At 36.3% G+C, this 11,121-nt stretch overlaps 1 protein-coding gene across 1 annotated transcript in view; it reads right to left on the bottom strand.

Moving 5' to 3' along the window:
• Positions 1-2,008: 2,008 nt before the first annotated feature.
• Positions 2,009-11,121, bottom strand: part of LOC107771234 (scarecrow-like protein 14) — a gene marked incomplete in the record, with an annotated part of 34,834 nt that continues 25,721 nt past the window's right edge. The window contains 1 exon segment of the mRNA NM_001325096.1: positions 2,009-2,035.

The following is an 11,121-nucleotide window of genomic DNA, read 5'->3' as shown; positions in this document are numbered from 1 at the left end:
ATTTGATGACATTGGTACTTTAGTTTTTTAAATTTTCATATTCTGTATTGTTAAAACTACTGTGCTTTTGTTATAATTACTCCACTATGGGCAATTACTCTATTTTGTGCAATGATATTCATTTGTTGTTCTTGTTGCTATTTATATTGTGTTGCCCAAGTGATATGAGTTAATGTTGCTGAACTTCTTTTTGCATGTGCTTCTTCTGTTAATCTTTTCAATGATTCCAAAAGGGGAAAGTTCAAGGGGGTCAGAATTGATGGTTGTCAAAGGATATGTTGTGTTATGCGTGAAAGATTGGTCCATTGATCTGTTTCGCAAGGGGAACATTTCATTGATGTTATCATATTGATTATCGGTATGATCCATAGGGGGAACATGTAAGGAATCGGGTTCTCATGAGAAATATCGGTCTAATCCATATGGGGAACATGTAGGAATCTGGTTCTTAGAGGGAATATCAATTCTAGGTTTGTAAAAGGGGAAAATTGATAAGTTATGCTATTTTGTATTTTGATGATTTGCCAAATGTTCTCGAGGAACCAGATAGGAACCAGATGTGATCAGTTCCTTTGGCCGTCGTATAGTTAATTCTATATTGTAAAAGCTGTTGCACTGTACCGATTAGCAGTAGATATGTTACTTAAAAATTGAAAGGATGATATACTCTCAGGGGGAATATCAATTCCAAGTTAGTCATCATCAAAAAGGGAGAAATTGATAAATTATGCGTCTTTTATTTTGATGATTTGACAAACTTCATGAGAGAACCAGATAAGAAAATTAGATGTTTGGTTCAATTCTCAATGAAATTAGATAAGAGAATATCAGAGGGAACATATAGGGATTAGTTCCTCTGATTGTCGTGCAGTCAACTCTACGGCTGTAAAAACTGTTGTTGTTACGCCTCGCAGTATTACGTTGATGTTATGCTCTGCAGTAAAATATTACGATGGTTCTACCCTCTGCAGTAATATATTACGATGATGTTACGCCTTGTAATATTACATTACGGTGATATCACGCTTCGCAGTATTAAGTTACGACAATGTTGCACCCAGTAGTATTACATTACGATGATGTTACACTTTGCAGTAATAAGTTACGACAATGTTGTACCATGCAGTACTTTACATTGAATTTGTCATAAGGTAGTTGACATCAGTCCAAGGAAAAGATTATTTGGAGATTATAAAGATTGTGCTATTTCACGAGTGATTAGTAAATTCATGAAGGTGAAAGGGGGAGCAACTCAAAGAAAATAAATTTTGTCCAAGTTTTGCATTTTGGGGTAAAATACGGCCCGAGCTAAAATACCCAGTATTTATGCGGTATTTATAGACTAGTTCCATTACAAGGTACCACATGACCATGACAGTATGATGTATAAAGTATATTAAAAGTGAGTAGTATTTTAAGTAATTTGAGATAATTATTAATTAGATGGGTAATTAGTTGATTATTGATTAATGGAGGGTTAATTAATTAATTAAAGGATTAGTGATTATTAAATTAAGACCAAGATAAGTCCTAGATGAGGCCCCAACGTGGCAGCCCCTCTTGCTCAATTTAGTGACTCATAAACAACACTTTAAGGTTGCAAAATCTTGGCAATTTATGGCTTAGTCACCTTGCCAATGTGGGCCCCACATAATATAAATCATAAAACCTCTCTAATTTCAATTTGGCAAGAATCAGTTCTTCATCAACATTTCAAGAAATAATACTATTTCATCTTGCAACGTGATATTGCTTCAATCCTTCATACAAATACTACATAATGTTATAGCAAGGGGATTTTGCGATTCTAAAGGTGTACGGTACAATTTTCTCCAGGAATATTATACGGAGTTTTTCCTATTCCAGGTATGTTAAGGCTAAGCTCTTTCTTAATTTTGGCATGATCTTGTCATTACACAAGTTTGATAACAAAGCATAAAGAAAAATTCATATCCCTAAATTTACGTATATTTTGTTAGTCTCGCAAATTACGTATATTTTCCTAGTTTTGTTAGTTACAATATTCTACTTATCAGGACTTCATATTCATTTGAGTATTTCATTCTTCCAGTCAAGAGAGTAGAGAGTTTATATATACAGTATTAAAGTATTTTCATTACCATCGAGCTATAATCGATGGGCAGGCCCCTATTGGGCAACATCTGATCAGATGATAAGTTATATACCGAGCCTACTGTGGTCGAGCGCTTATGAGTGATCCCAATTGGTCGAGATACAGAGCCTAGTATGGCCGAGCGCCTATGAGCTAGCCTACTACGACAGATCAGTTATACATATACCGAGCCTACTGTGGTCGAGCGCTTATGAGCGAGCCCAATTGGTCGAGATACAGAGCCTAGTATGGCCGAGCGCCTATGAGCGATCCTACTACGGCAAAGCAGTTATATATATACCGATCCTTATAGGAACATATATCTATTTTACTTACTATATTAAGAGAGTTGAGCTAGTATCAGCAGGTAAGCACATCGTCAGATTATCTTTGACTTCCAGCTACTTGCAATTATTATATTATAAGTTTAGTTTCATCTTTCAGTATATTGCCTTACATACTTTGTATATTATTTCGTACTGACGTCCCTTTTCTGGGGCGCCGCACTTCATGCGTGCAGGTCAAACAGACAGACGGGTAGGCCTTCTCAATAAGTGTTGCCTGAGTTCAGCTTGATCGGTAAGCTCCATGCCTTTTGGAGTTTCTGGGTCTAGAGCCTTATGTAAATATTGTATATATATGTATATATGTTATGAGTAGGTTGGGGAGTTGTTCTGATCACAATATATCCATCAGTAAAGGCTTGTGGGCATATCTTGTCAGTTAGTGCAATACTTTGGTTGGTTTGTTAGATGTAATAGTTATGATGGCCTTGTCAGTCCAGTTATATATTGACATTTAGTTAGCATTCGCAGTTATCTTGCAATGTGGCCCATGGACAAAGTATGACATCATATGTTCAGAGTCCCTTAGTTGCAAGTTAGTATGCAAGGATATGTGAGGCACTGGGTATCAGTCTCGCCCCCTAGGATCGGGGCATGACAAAAGTGGTATCAGATCAGTTCTGTCCTAGGGAGTCTACAAGCCGTGTCTAGTAGAGTCTTGTTTATAGGTGTGTCGTGCACCATGCTTATAAGCAGGAGGCTACAGGGCATTTAGGATTGTCACTCTTTCTTCTTACTCTAGATCTTGTAGTAGAGCTCATTTGTAAGAATTCAAATTCCTAACTTCTATTTTACTCATAATAAGACGATACCTACATCCACAAAGACGGTTGGTAAAAGACTTGGCTATGGAAGAGCTGAGTCAGAGGAACTCGACTTTGCATCATACTTATGATGAGTAACTGTGAGGTCTTCAGTAGATCATGTGGGTACTGAAAGGTGTAAGCCTCTTGATAAGTAACCTTAAGGCAATAATATTTATCCACATTTATGGTAAAAGATAATGCTTTCAAAAAGTAAAAGAATCAAGGTGAAGAAGGGTACGAAGCGCCCAGTCAATAAAAGTGTTACAGTTCCGGCAGAAAAATATAAGCATTAAGAGTTACCCTCAACAGTAATAGAGGTATGTACAATTGGCCGTACCAATCCCAGTTATGCCTTATGGGGGTTAATATAAGTAGTATAAGAAGATACGATGAATGACTTGTTTGTGTCAGTTGATATTTTCGAAGGATATTGCAAATGTGCTAATAGATCTTCTTGTGAGACACCCAGATGATACACTTTAAAATAGTGCAGCCAGGCATGAGTACTACAAAGACATGCACTATAAGCCTTGAAGGGATACATATTACCTTAGTGTGGTTCACGTCCCTAGTAAAGCGAGAACGTTAAGCAACTTGAAGAGCTATTGGATAGAGCAAAGGGAAGCTAAGAGCAAAAGAATCTCTTGTCCGAGTTTACAGAATAAAGTGATAGGCATAAATGTTAGTGGGAAATAAGAAAAGAGTTAATGAAGCATTATGAGTAATATGTAGTACATGGATGACAATGGTATATCAAAAGATGACAATATTACAAAATCTATAGTCAAGTGAAGGAAGAGACGAGGGGTGATAGGCCTTAGAGCAACAAAAAAGTATAGGCCATACAGTCATGTCCTCATTTTGAGAAATAAGTTCGCAACTCTAGCGTGATTACTAAAAGGAAAAGTTAGACCCCAGAGTAATAGAAATCAGTATGGGCTGGTGAATAAGATAAACTAAATATGAATTAGGGACTAAGTGATTTGGTAACAGTCAGCATCATGAGAATTTCATATCGCATTTCGGCAATAATAGAATGGACAACAGAAGATGATCCATGACGAATTCGGGAGGATGGTCATTCAGGAAAACGCTTTCCTAAAGCAAGCAATGTGAGCAAAGTTAAGCTTAATGAACTATATGTGCCTGTTACACTAAATGCCACCATTGTGAGTGAGGAATTTTGTTATCCTTGGTACAGAAGGATTACCGCAAGGCGAGTAAGGGTCATTGATGATATAAAAAGACGCCAAAGATGAATAGGTAAAACATCTATAGGTAGATCCTCGTGGCTTCAGCTCTTAGTACACCCCTAAAGAGGGGAATATGGAATGATGTGACATTAAGTCAGAATTAAGTGGTTCTACTGACTATGGAATGGTAAAGGAAGAATGCGATAAATGAAAGAATGAGATGACACTTATCCAAATCTTACAAATATCCTACAATTCAAGAATATTATGCAAGTACGACGTCATGGAGAGAAAGTAAAGGTTACTGCCCGAGCTGTTATTAATAAATAAGGAGCCAGTGCGAGACGTAAGTTAAGACAAAGGAAATAACCCAAGAAAGATTACGCGGAATATGGATATGAGAATGGGTCGACGAGTAGTTAGTAGTTGATTTAGGAAGAGTCTAGTCATGACTAGACAAAAAGTTACAGACAAATCAGTAGATCATGCAAGGTAAATGCAGTAAACCCCAACATGGAGAATTTAGTCTCGCAGTAATATCATTATAATACTTGAGCTATATTCAAATAGGAGTGGGGGTAGTTAAAGGTACCGTATGAGTGTTACCAGGATAAAAGAAAATATCACTAGGAAGGCTGTCAAAATAACAGTTCAGAAGCAACCCTACAAGCACAAGGGCATGGAAGTAAGCAACTACGGATGATTATAGGCAAGTAAGGACATCAAAAAGGTCCGTAATAAGCTTACAACTTTACGAGAGTCAAGGGTTCTCCCTAAATACTAAAACAAAAGATTAGCTGAGGAAATAAGGAAGAAGGTTTTTACGTAAGCACAGCGACCTAAAGAGAAAATGGTCACATAACAATAGTCTCACAACAATATTCGAAGCACTCCAAAAGAAAGTGGCACCTACCATGGCTAATGAGTGAGGGTAAAAAAGAAAAAAGAAAAAAGAATCAAGAATCAAAAGTAATATTCGAGATCATATGAAGTTGCACGAAAACTTCGACATGCGCAGGAACTAAGATAAGCTAAGTATGCATACAACAAGGGGGCAAAAAGGCTAGGAACAGTAATTGATTAGAAAGCTGAGATGGAACGAAAAGAATTATTCGATTAATGACCCAGAATACGTTATGAATGCACTTAAACATTTTGGAGTTTTATATATGTAGCATATACATTGATAATCATACAGCCGTAGAAGATCCCAGTATAAGCTAAAGAAAGGAATTGAGCCTAGGGCATGGACAAAGGATAGAGTTGTTAAAAGATTCTATCATGGATAATCCATAATGCCCATAAAAAGAAAAGGTAATGACTAATACCATGAGCCATAGATCGGAAGATATCTTAAGCCTACTTAAAGGCTGATTAGAACGAAGAAGAAACTAAAGAGTTACATCAACGAAGTACATTAGGAGTTTGATTATCGAACCTAGAAAATTATAGAAGTCGTGCTTGAGAACATGGCTATTTTAAGGTAAGAAAGGTGAAACTGAACAGTGTACGAGATACTCAAAAGTAGAAGATCGTGAATACTCCATACTTCGGATAATAGGCTAAGCACGAGGATTCAGTATCTAGGAATAATAACGGCATCGTCATTAGCATATCTTCCAGCCTACGGTCTAGGTATCGAAAATCCTGACAAAGAGAGTAAAGAAGAGTTAGAGACGATGTGATGTCTCGCTTGATGTTCCAAAATGACATAAGAAAATATATGATGCAAGCAAGTTGAAATGTTGCAAGTAATATAAATAGATATGTGTAGGTCACAAGCTATTGTATGATGAAACGACAAGATTCTAGAAGACAGGAGTAAGGATAAGAACGGATGAGTGAGAAGGTAACGAAAATGGATAAGTCATCAGGATTAAGCCCACGAAAACAAGAAGAGCAAATGGTTTCTCTAAGTTATACAAAGCTCACTATAGCCTGAATGAACTCAAATGAGTCTAAGACTAATAGCAATTAGAAGAGATGGAATGCTGCCCTGGTAATAGAATAAAGGTGTAATTGTGATAGATAAAGAATGATATTTGGGCTTTCGATTGAGTAATGATTTGAAAAAAAAAAAGATTTCATGGACGGTACAGGATTTGGATACCCCCTCAATAAGGTGAATCACATTGAGACACTATGAAATATGATTATGGGAATCACTTCGAATATTCTTGAGGTAACGTAAGCCCTAGGGGCAAAGTATTACGTAAGAAGTTTCAAGTTATCAGTAGTATATTGTAGATCAATATTGAGGTGAATCAACAATGGATGGACAAAAGTGAAAAAGTATGAGACGAGATTAGACCGTCATTCTAAATATGAGCAGTAATGAGGAAACATTAAAGGACTTAAGTTATACACATGGAATAAGCAACGAGAGTAAATTAGGATTTGGTAGCAGACCTTAGCAATGATAAATTAAAGTAAGAGTTATGGCAGTAAATTCATATGGATGGCTAAACAGACCTATGCGATGAGATATAGCAATATTCGTGAATTCAACAAAGTACAAAGCGAAGAACTTCAGTATACTCATATATGCCCAAAGGGACATTTTATCAAATTCTACGTATGAAGCCTAGAGATTAGACACACTTACAAGATCAAAATTGTACAGGCTGCATGATGAAAGGTAGCAACAGTTACGAGATTGGAAGGATTCTGACTACAAGTTGTGGTGTGAGAAGGAGGCCTAAGGGGGAATGCCCTGGACTTTGGACTCATTCACAGAACAGTCGCCTGGATGGCAAGGGAAGTTCTAAAGTATTCGAAAGATATAAGTTATGAAAATGATAAGTGCATCAGTCAACATTCGAGGACGAATATTCCAAAGGGGGGAATAATGTTACGCCCCGCAGTATTACGTCAATGTTATGCTCTGCAGTAAAATATTACGATGGTTCTACCCTCTTCAGTAATATATTACGATGATGTTATGCTTTGCAGTATTACATTATGGTGAGTCACGCTTCGCAGTATTAAGTTATGATAGTGTTGCACCTAACAGTATTACATTACGATGATGTTACACTTCGCAGTAATAAGTTACGATAATTTTGCACCCTGCAGTACTTTACGTTGAATTTATCGTAAGGTAGTTGATATCAGTCCAAGGAAAAGATTATTTGGAGATTATAAGGATTATGCTATTTCACAAGTGATAAATAAATTCATGAAGGTGAAAGGGGGAGCAAGTCAAAGAAAATAAATTTTATCAAAGTTTGGCAATTTGGAATATATATAAATGTGGTCCGAGCTATAACACCCGGTATTTATAGACTAGTTCCATACAAGGTACCACATGACCATGACAGTATGATATATAAAGTATATTAAAAGTGTATTTTAAGTAATTTGAGATAATTATTAATTAGATGGGTAATTAGTTGATTATTGATTAATGAAGGGTTAATTAATTAATTAAGGGATTAGTGATTATTAAATTAAGACCAAGATAAGTCCTAGATGAGGCCCCAACGTGGCAGCCCCTCTTGCTCAATTTAGTGGCTCATAAACAACACTTTAAGGTTGCAAAATCTTGGTAATTTATGGCTTAGTCACCTTGCCAATGTGGGGCCCACACAATATAAATCATAAAACCTCTCTAATTTCAATTTGGCAAGAATCAGATCTTCATCAACATTTCAAGAAAGAATACTATATCATCTTGCAACGTGATATTGCTTCAATCCTTCATACAAATACTACATAATGTTATAGCAACGGAATTTTGCGATTCTAAAGGAGTACGGTACAATCTTCTCCAGAAATATTATACAGAGTTTTTTCTATTTCAGGTATGTTAAGGCTAAACTCTTCCTTAATTTTGGCATGATCTTGTCATTACACAAGTTTGATAACGAAGCATAAAGAAAAATTCATATCCCTAAATTTACGTATGTTTTGCTAGTCTCGCAAATTACGTATATTTTCCTAGTTTTGTTAGTTACAATATTCTACTTATCGGGACTTCATATTCATTTGATTATTTCATTCTTCCAGTCAAAAGAGTAGAGAGTTTATATATACAGTATAAAAGTATTTGCATTACCATCGAGCTATAATCGATGGGTAGGCCCCTATTGAGCAACATCTGATCAGATGGTAAGTTATATACCAAGCCTACTATGGCCGAGCGCTTATGAGCGAGCCCAGTTGGTCGAGATACAGAGCCTAGTATGGTCGAGCGCCTATGAGCGAGCCTACTACGGCAGAGCAGTTATACATATACCGAGCCTACTATGGCCGAGCGCTTATGAGCGAGCCCAGTTGGTCGAGATACAAAGCCTAGTATGGCCGAGCGCCTATGAGCGAGCCTACTACGACAGAGCAGTTATATATATACCGAGCCTTATAGGGTCAGACATCTATTTTACTTACTATATTAAGAGAGTTGAGCCAGTATCAGCAGGTAAGCACATCTTCAGATTATCTTTGACTTCCAGCTACTTGCAGTTATTATATTATCAGTTCAGTTTCAGCTTTCAGTATATTGCCTTACATACTTAGTACATTATTTCGTACTGACGTCCCTTTTCTGGGGGCGCCGCACTTCATGCGTGCAGGTCAGACAGACAGACGGGTAGGCTTTCTCAATAAGTGTTGCCTGAGTTTAGCTTGATCGGTAAGCTCCATGCCTTTCGGAGTTTCCGGGTCTAGAGCCTTATGTATATCTTGTATATATATGTATATATGTTATGAGTAGGTCGGGGAGTTGTTCTGATCACAGTATATCCATCAGTAGAGGCTTGTATACATATCATGTGAGTTAGTGCAATATGTTGGGCTTGCATGCCTTGTATGTATATTTGGTTGGTTTGTCAGCTGTAATAGTTATGATGGCCTTGTCAGTCCAGTTATATATTGACATTTAGTCAGCATTCGCAGTTATCTTGCAGTGTGGCCCATGGCCAAAGTATGACATCATATGTTCAGAGTCCCTTAGTTGCAAGTTAGTACGCAAGGATAGGTGAGACATTGGGTGCCAGTCTCTCGCCCCAGGATCGGGGCGTGACATTTGTACTGTACTGTCTAACAGTAGTACAACAACACAACTATAGCTTGCTAAGGCCAAACTAATGGACACTCCCTTGCATCATCTCTCTTGACCTCACTCATGCGTTATCAAGATGAGGCAATAGGTTTCATTCAACACTTGCAAATCAAAAATCATATTCTCTCAAGTGTTAGCCACCACCTTTCTCAAGAACAAAGTTGATACAACCTCAAAGACCAGATCTAGAGACTATAGATATCTTAAGTCCTTAGGTTTAAGAGCCTTTCTCATTTTGTTCTTCATTTATAATTCTACACTACTTTCAAGAAGTGTCTTTGTAGGACAGATTTCAATCATTTTTTGGTTTAGTTTCTTGACTAGAGTTAGTCAATGTTTATTGTTTTGTAATAGAGTTATTGCAAAGGGCTATAAAGTTATTGTAATGGGTGAGAGATTAAGAGTTTAATTCCTAAGTTGAAATAAGTTGTAATATGAAGTTTGCTCGGTTTAGTGGAGTTGAAATCCTACTAGGGTAGATAGTTGTTTTTAATCCCTTGAGCAAGTAGTTTTTCACGTAAATATCATGTGTCCTTTATTTACTACATATTTATTGTGGGAACATATAGAGAACCTAGTTCTCTATATTGTTTGGTGGACTCCTAGTTTCTATCACTTAACTTTTTTATTAACCATTGATATGAGCAAGAAAGCAAAAAAAGAAAGTTGGAGGATCTGATGTTGGCTTACGATTTAGATTTCAACTCCAGGTTTAAGACGACCCATATAATATAATTACTTCAGTTTTACTGGAACCCGATAAGTTATTTAGTTGTGCACTAGTTCAGAGGCTGACCTAGAATTTGAGCACGACGAGGGCACCACCGTATGCTTATCACTAGCGATAAAATTTGGCGTGCAACTCTTTGAAAACTTAATGATTATAATGACTTATCATACAAGTATAAACAAGAAGTTCTAAAGAAAAAGAAAGCACCACACATAGAGAGAATTTTTTTCGCAAAATAGGTGCTATGGGATAGGAAGGTGTTTGATTATGCATGTTTCACACTTTGAAATTTCTAGTTTTTTAATTTTAAAAAGGGGGTCAATGATCAAAAGGGCGCTCAAGCTTTAAATTATCAAAAACTTATTAAAGAAATTAAGATTAAGAGTATGTTAATAGTCAACGAACTGAAGAAGTGTCTCTCTTAGCTGCCATTGTCGAGACGATGTCAAAGTAGTTGTTGAAGAAGATTTGTGCCAAAATGATTTGTATTTTTCTATTTGTGGAACGATACTTTGCAATTTGAGGCTTTTAAATTTAAGGGGAATATTTGAAAAGGAATAAAATTAATTAAATTGACTATTATGTATTAGTAATAAACTATTATTGAATTCAAAAAAAGATAAAAGTAAAAAATAAAGTAGTTTGCTATCAAATATAAATAGAAAGGAGAAGAAAAAAGAACAAAAATAGATAGGAGGAGAAAAAGGAACAAAAATAGATAGGATTTAAGGGGAGCGATATGTTGCAATTTGTGCAATTTGAGGCTTTTAAAATTAGAGAGGGGGGGATTTGAAAAGGAATAAAATTAATTAAATTGACTATTATGTATTAGTAGTAAACTATAATTGAATTCAAAAAAATATAAAAATAAAAAAT

Source organism: Nicotiana tabacum, chromosome 7 (assembly GCF_000715075.1).
Source record: "Nicotiana tabacum cultivar K326 chromosome 7, ASM71507v2, whole genome shotgun sequence".
Lineage (NCBI taxonomy): Eukaryota > Viridiplantae > Streptophyta > Magnoliopsida > Solanales > Solanaceae > Nicotiana > Nicotiana tabacum.
This window is presented reverse-complemented; position numbering and strand designations above follow the sequence as displayed.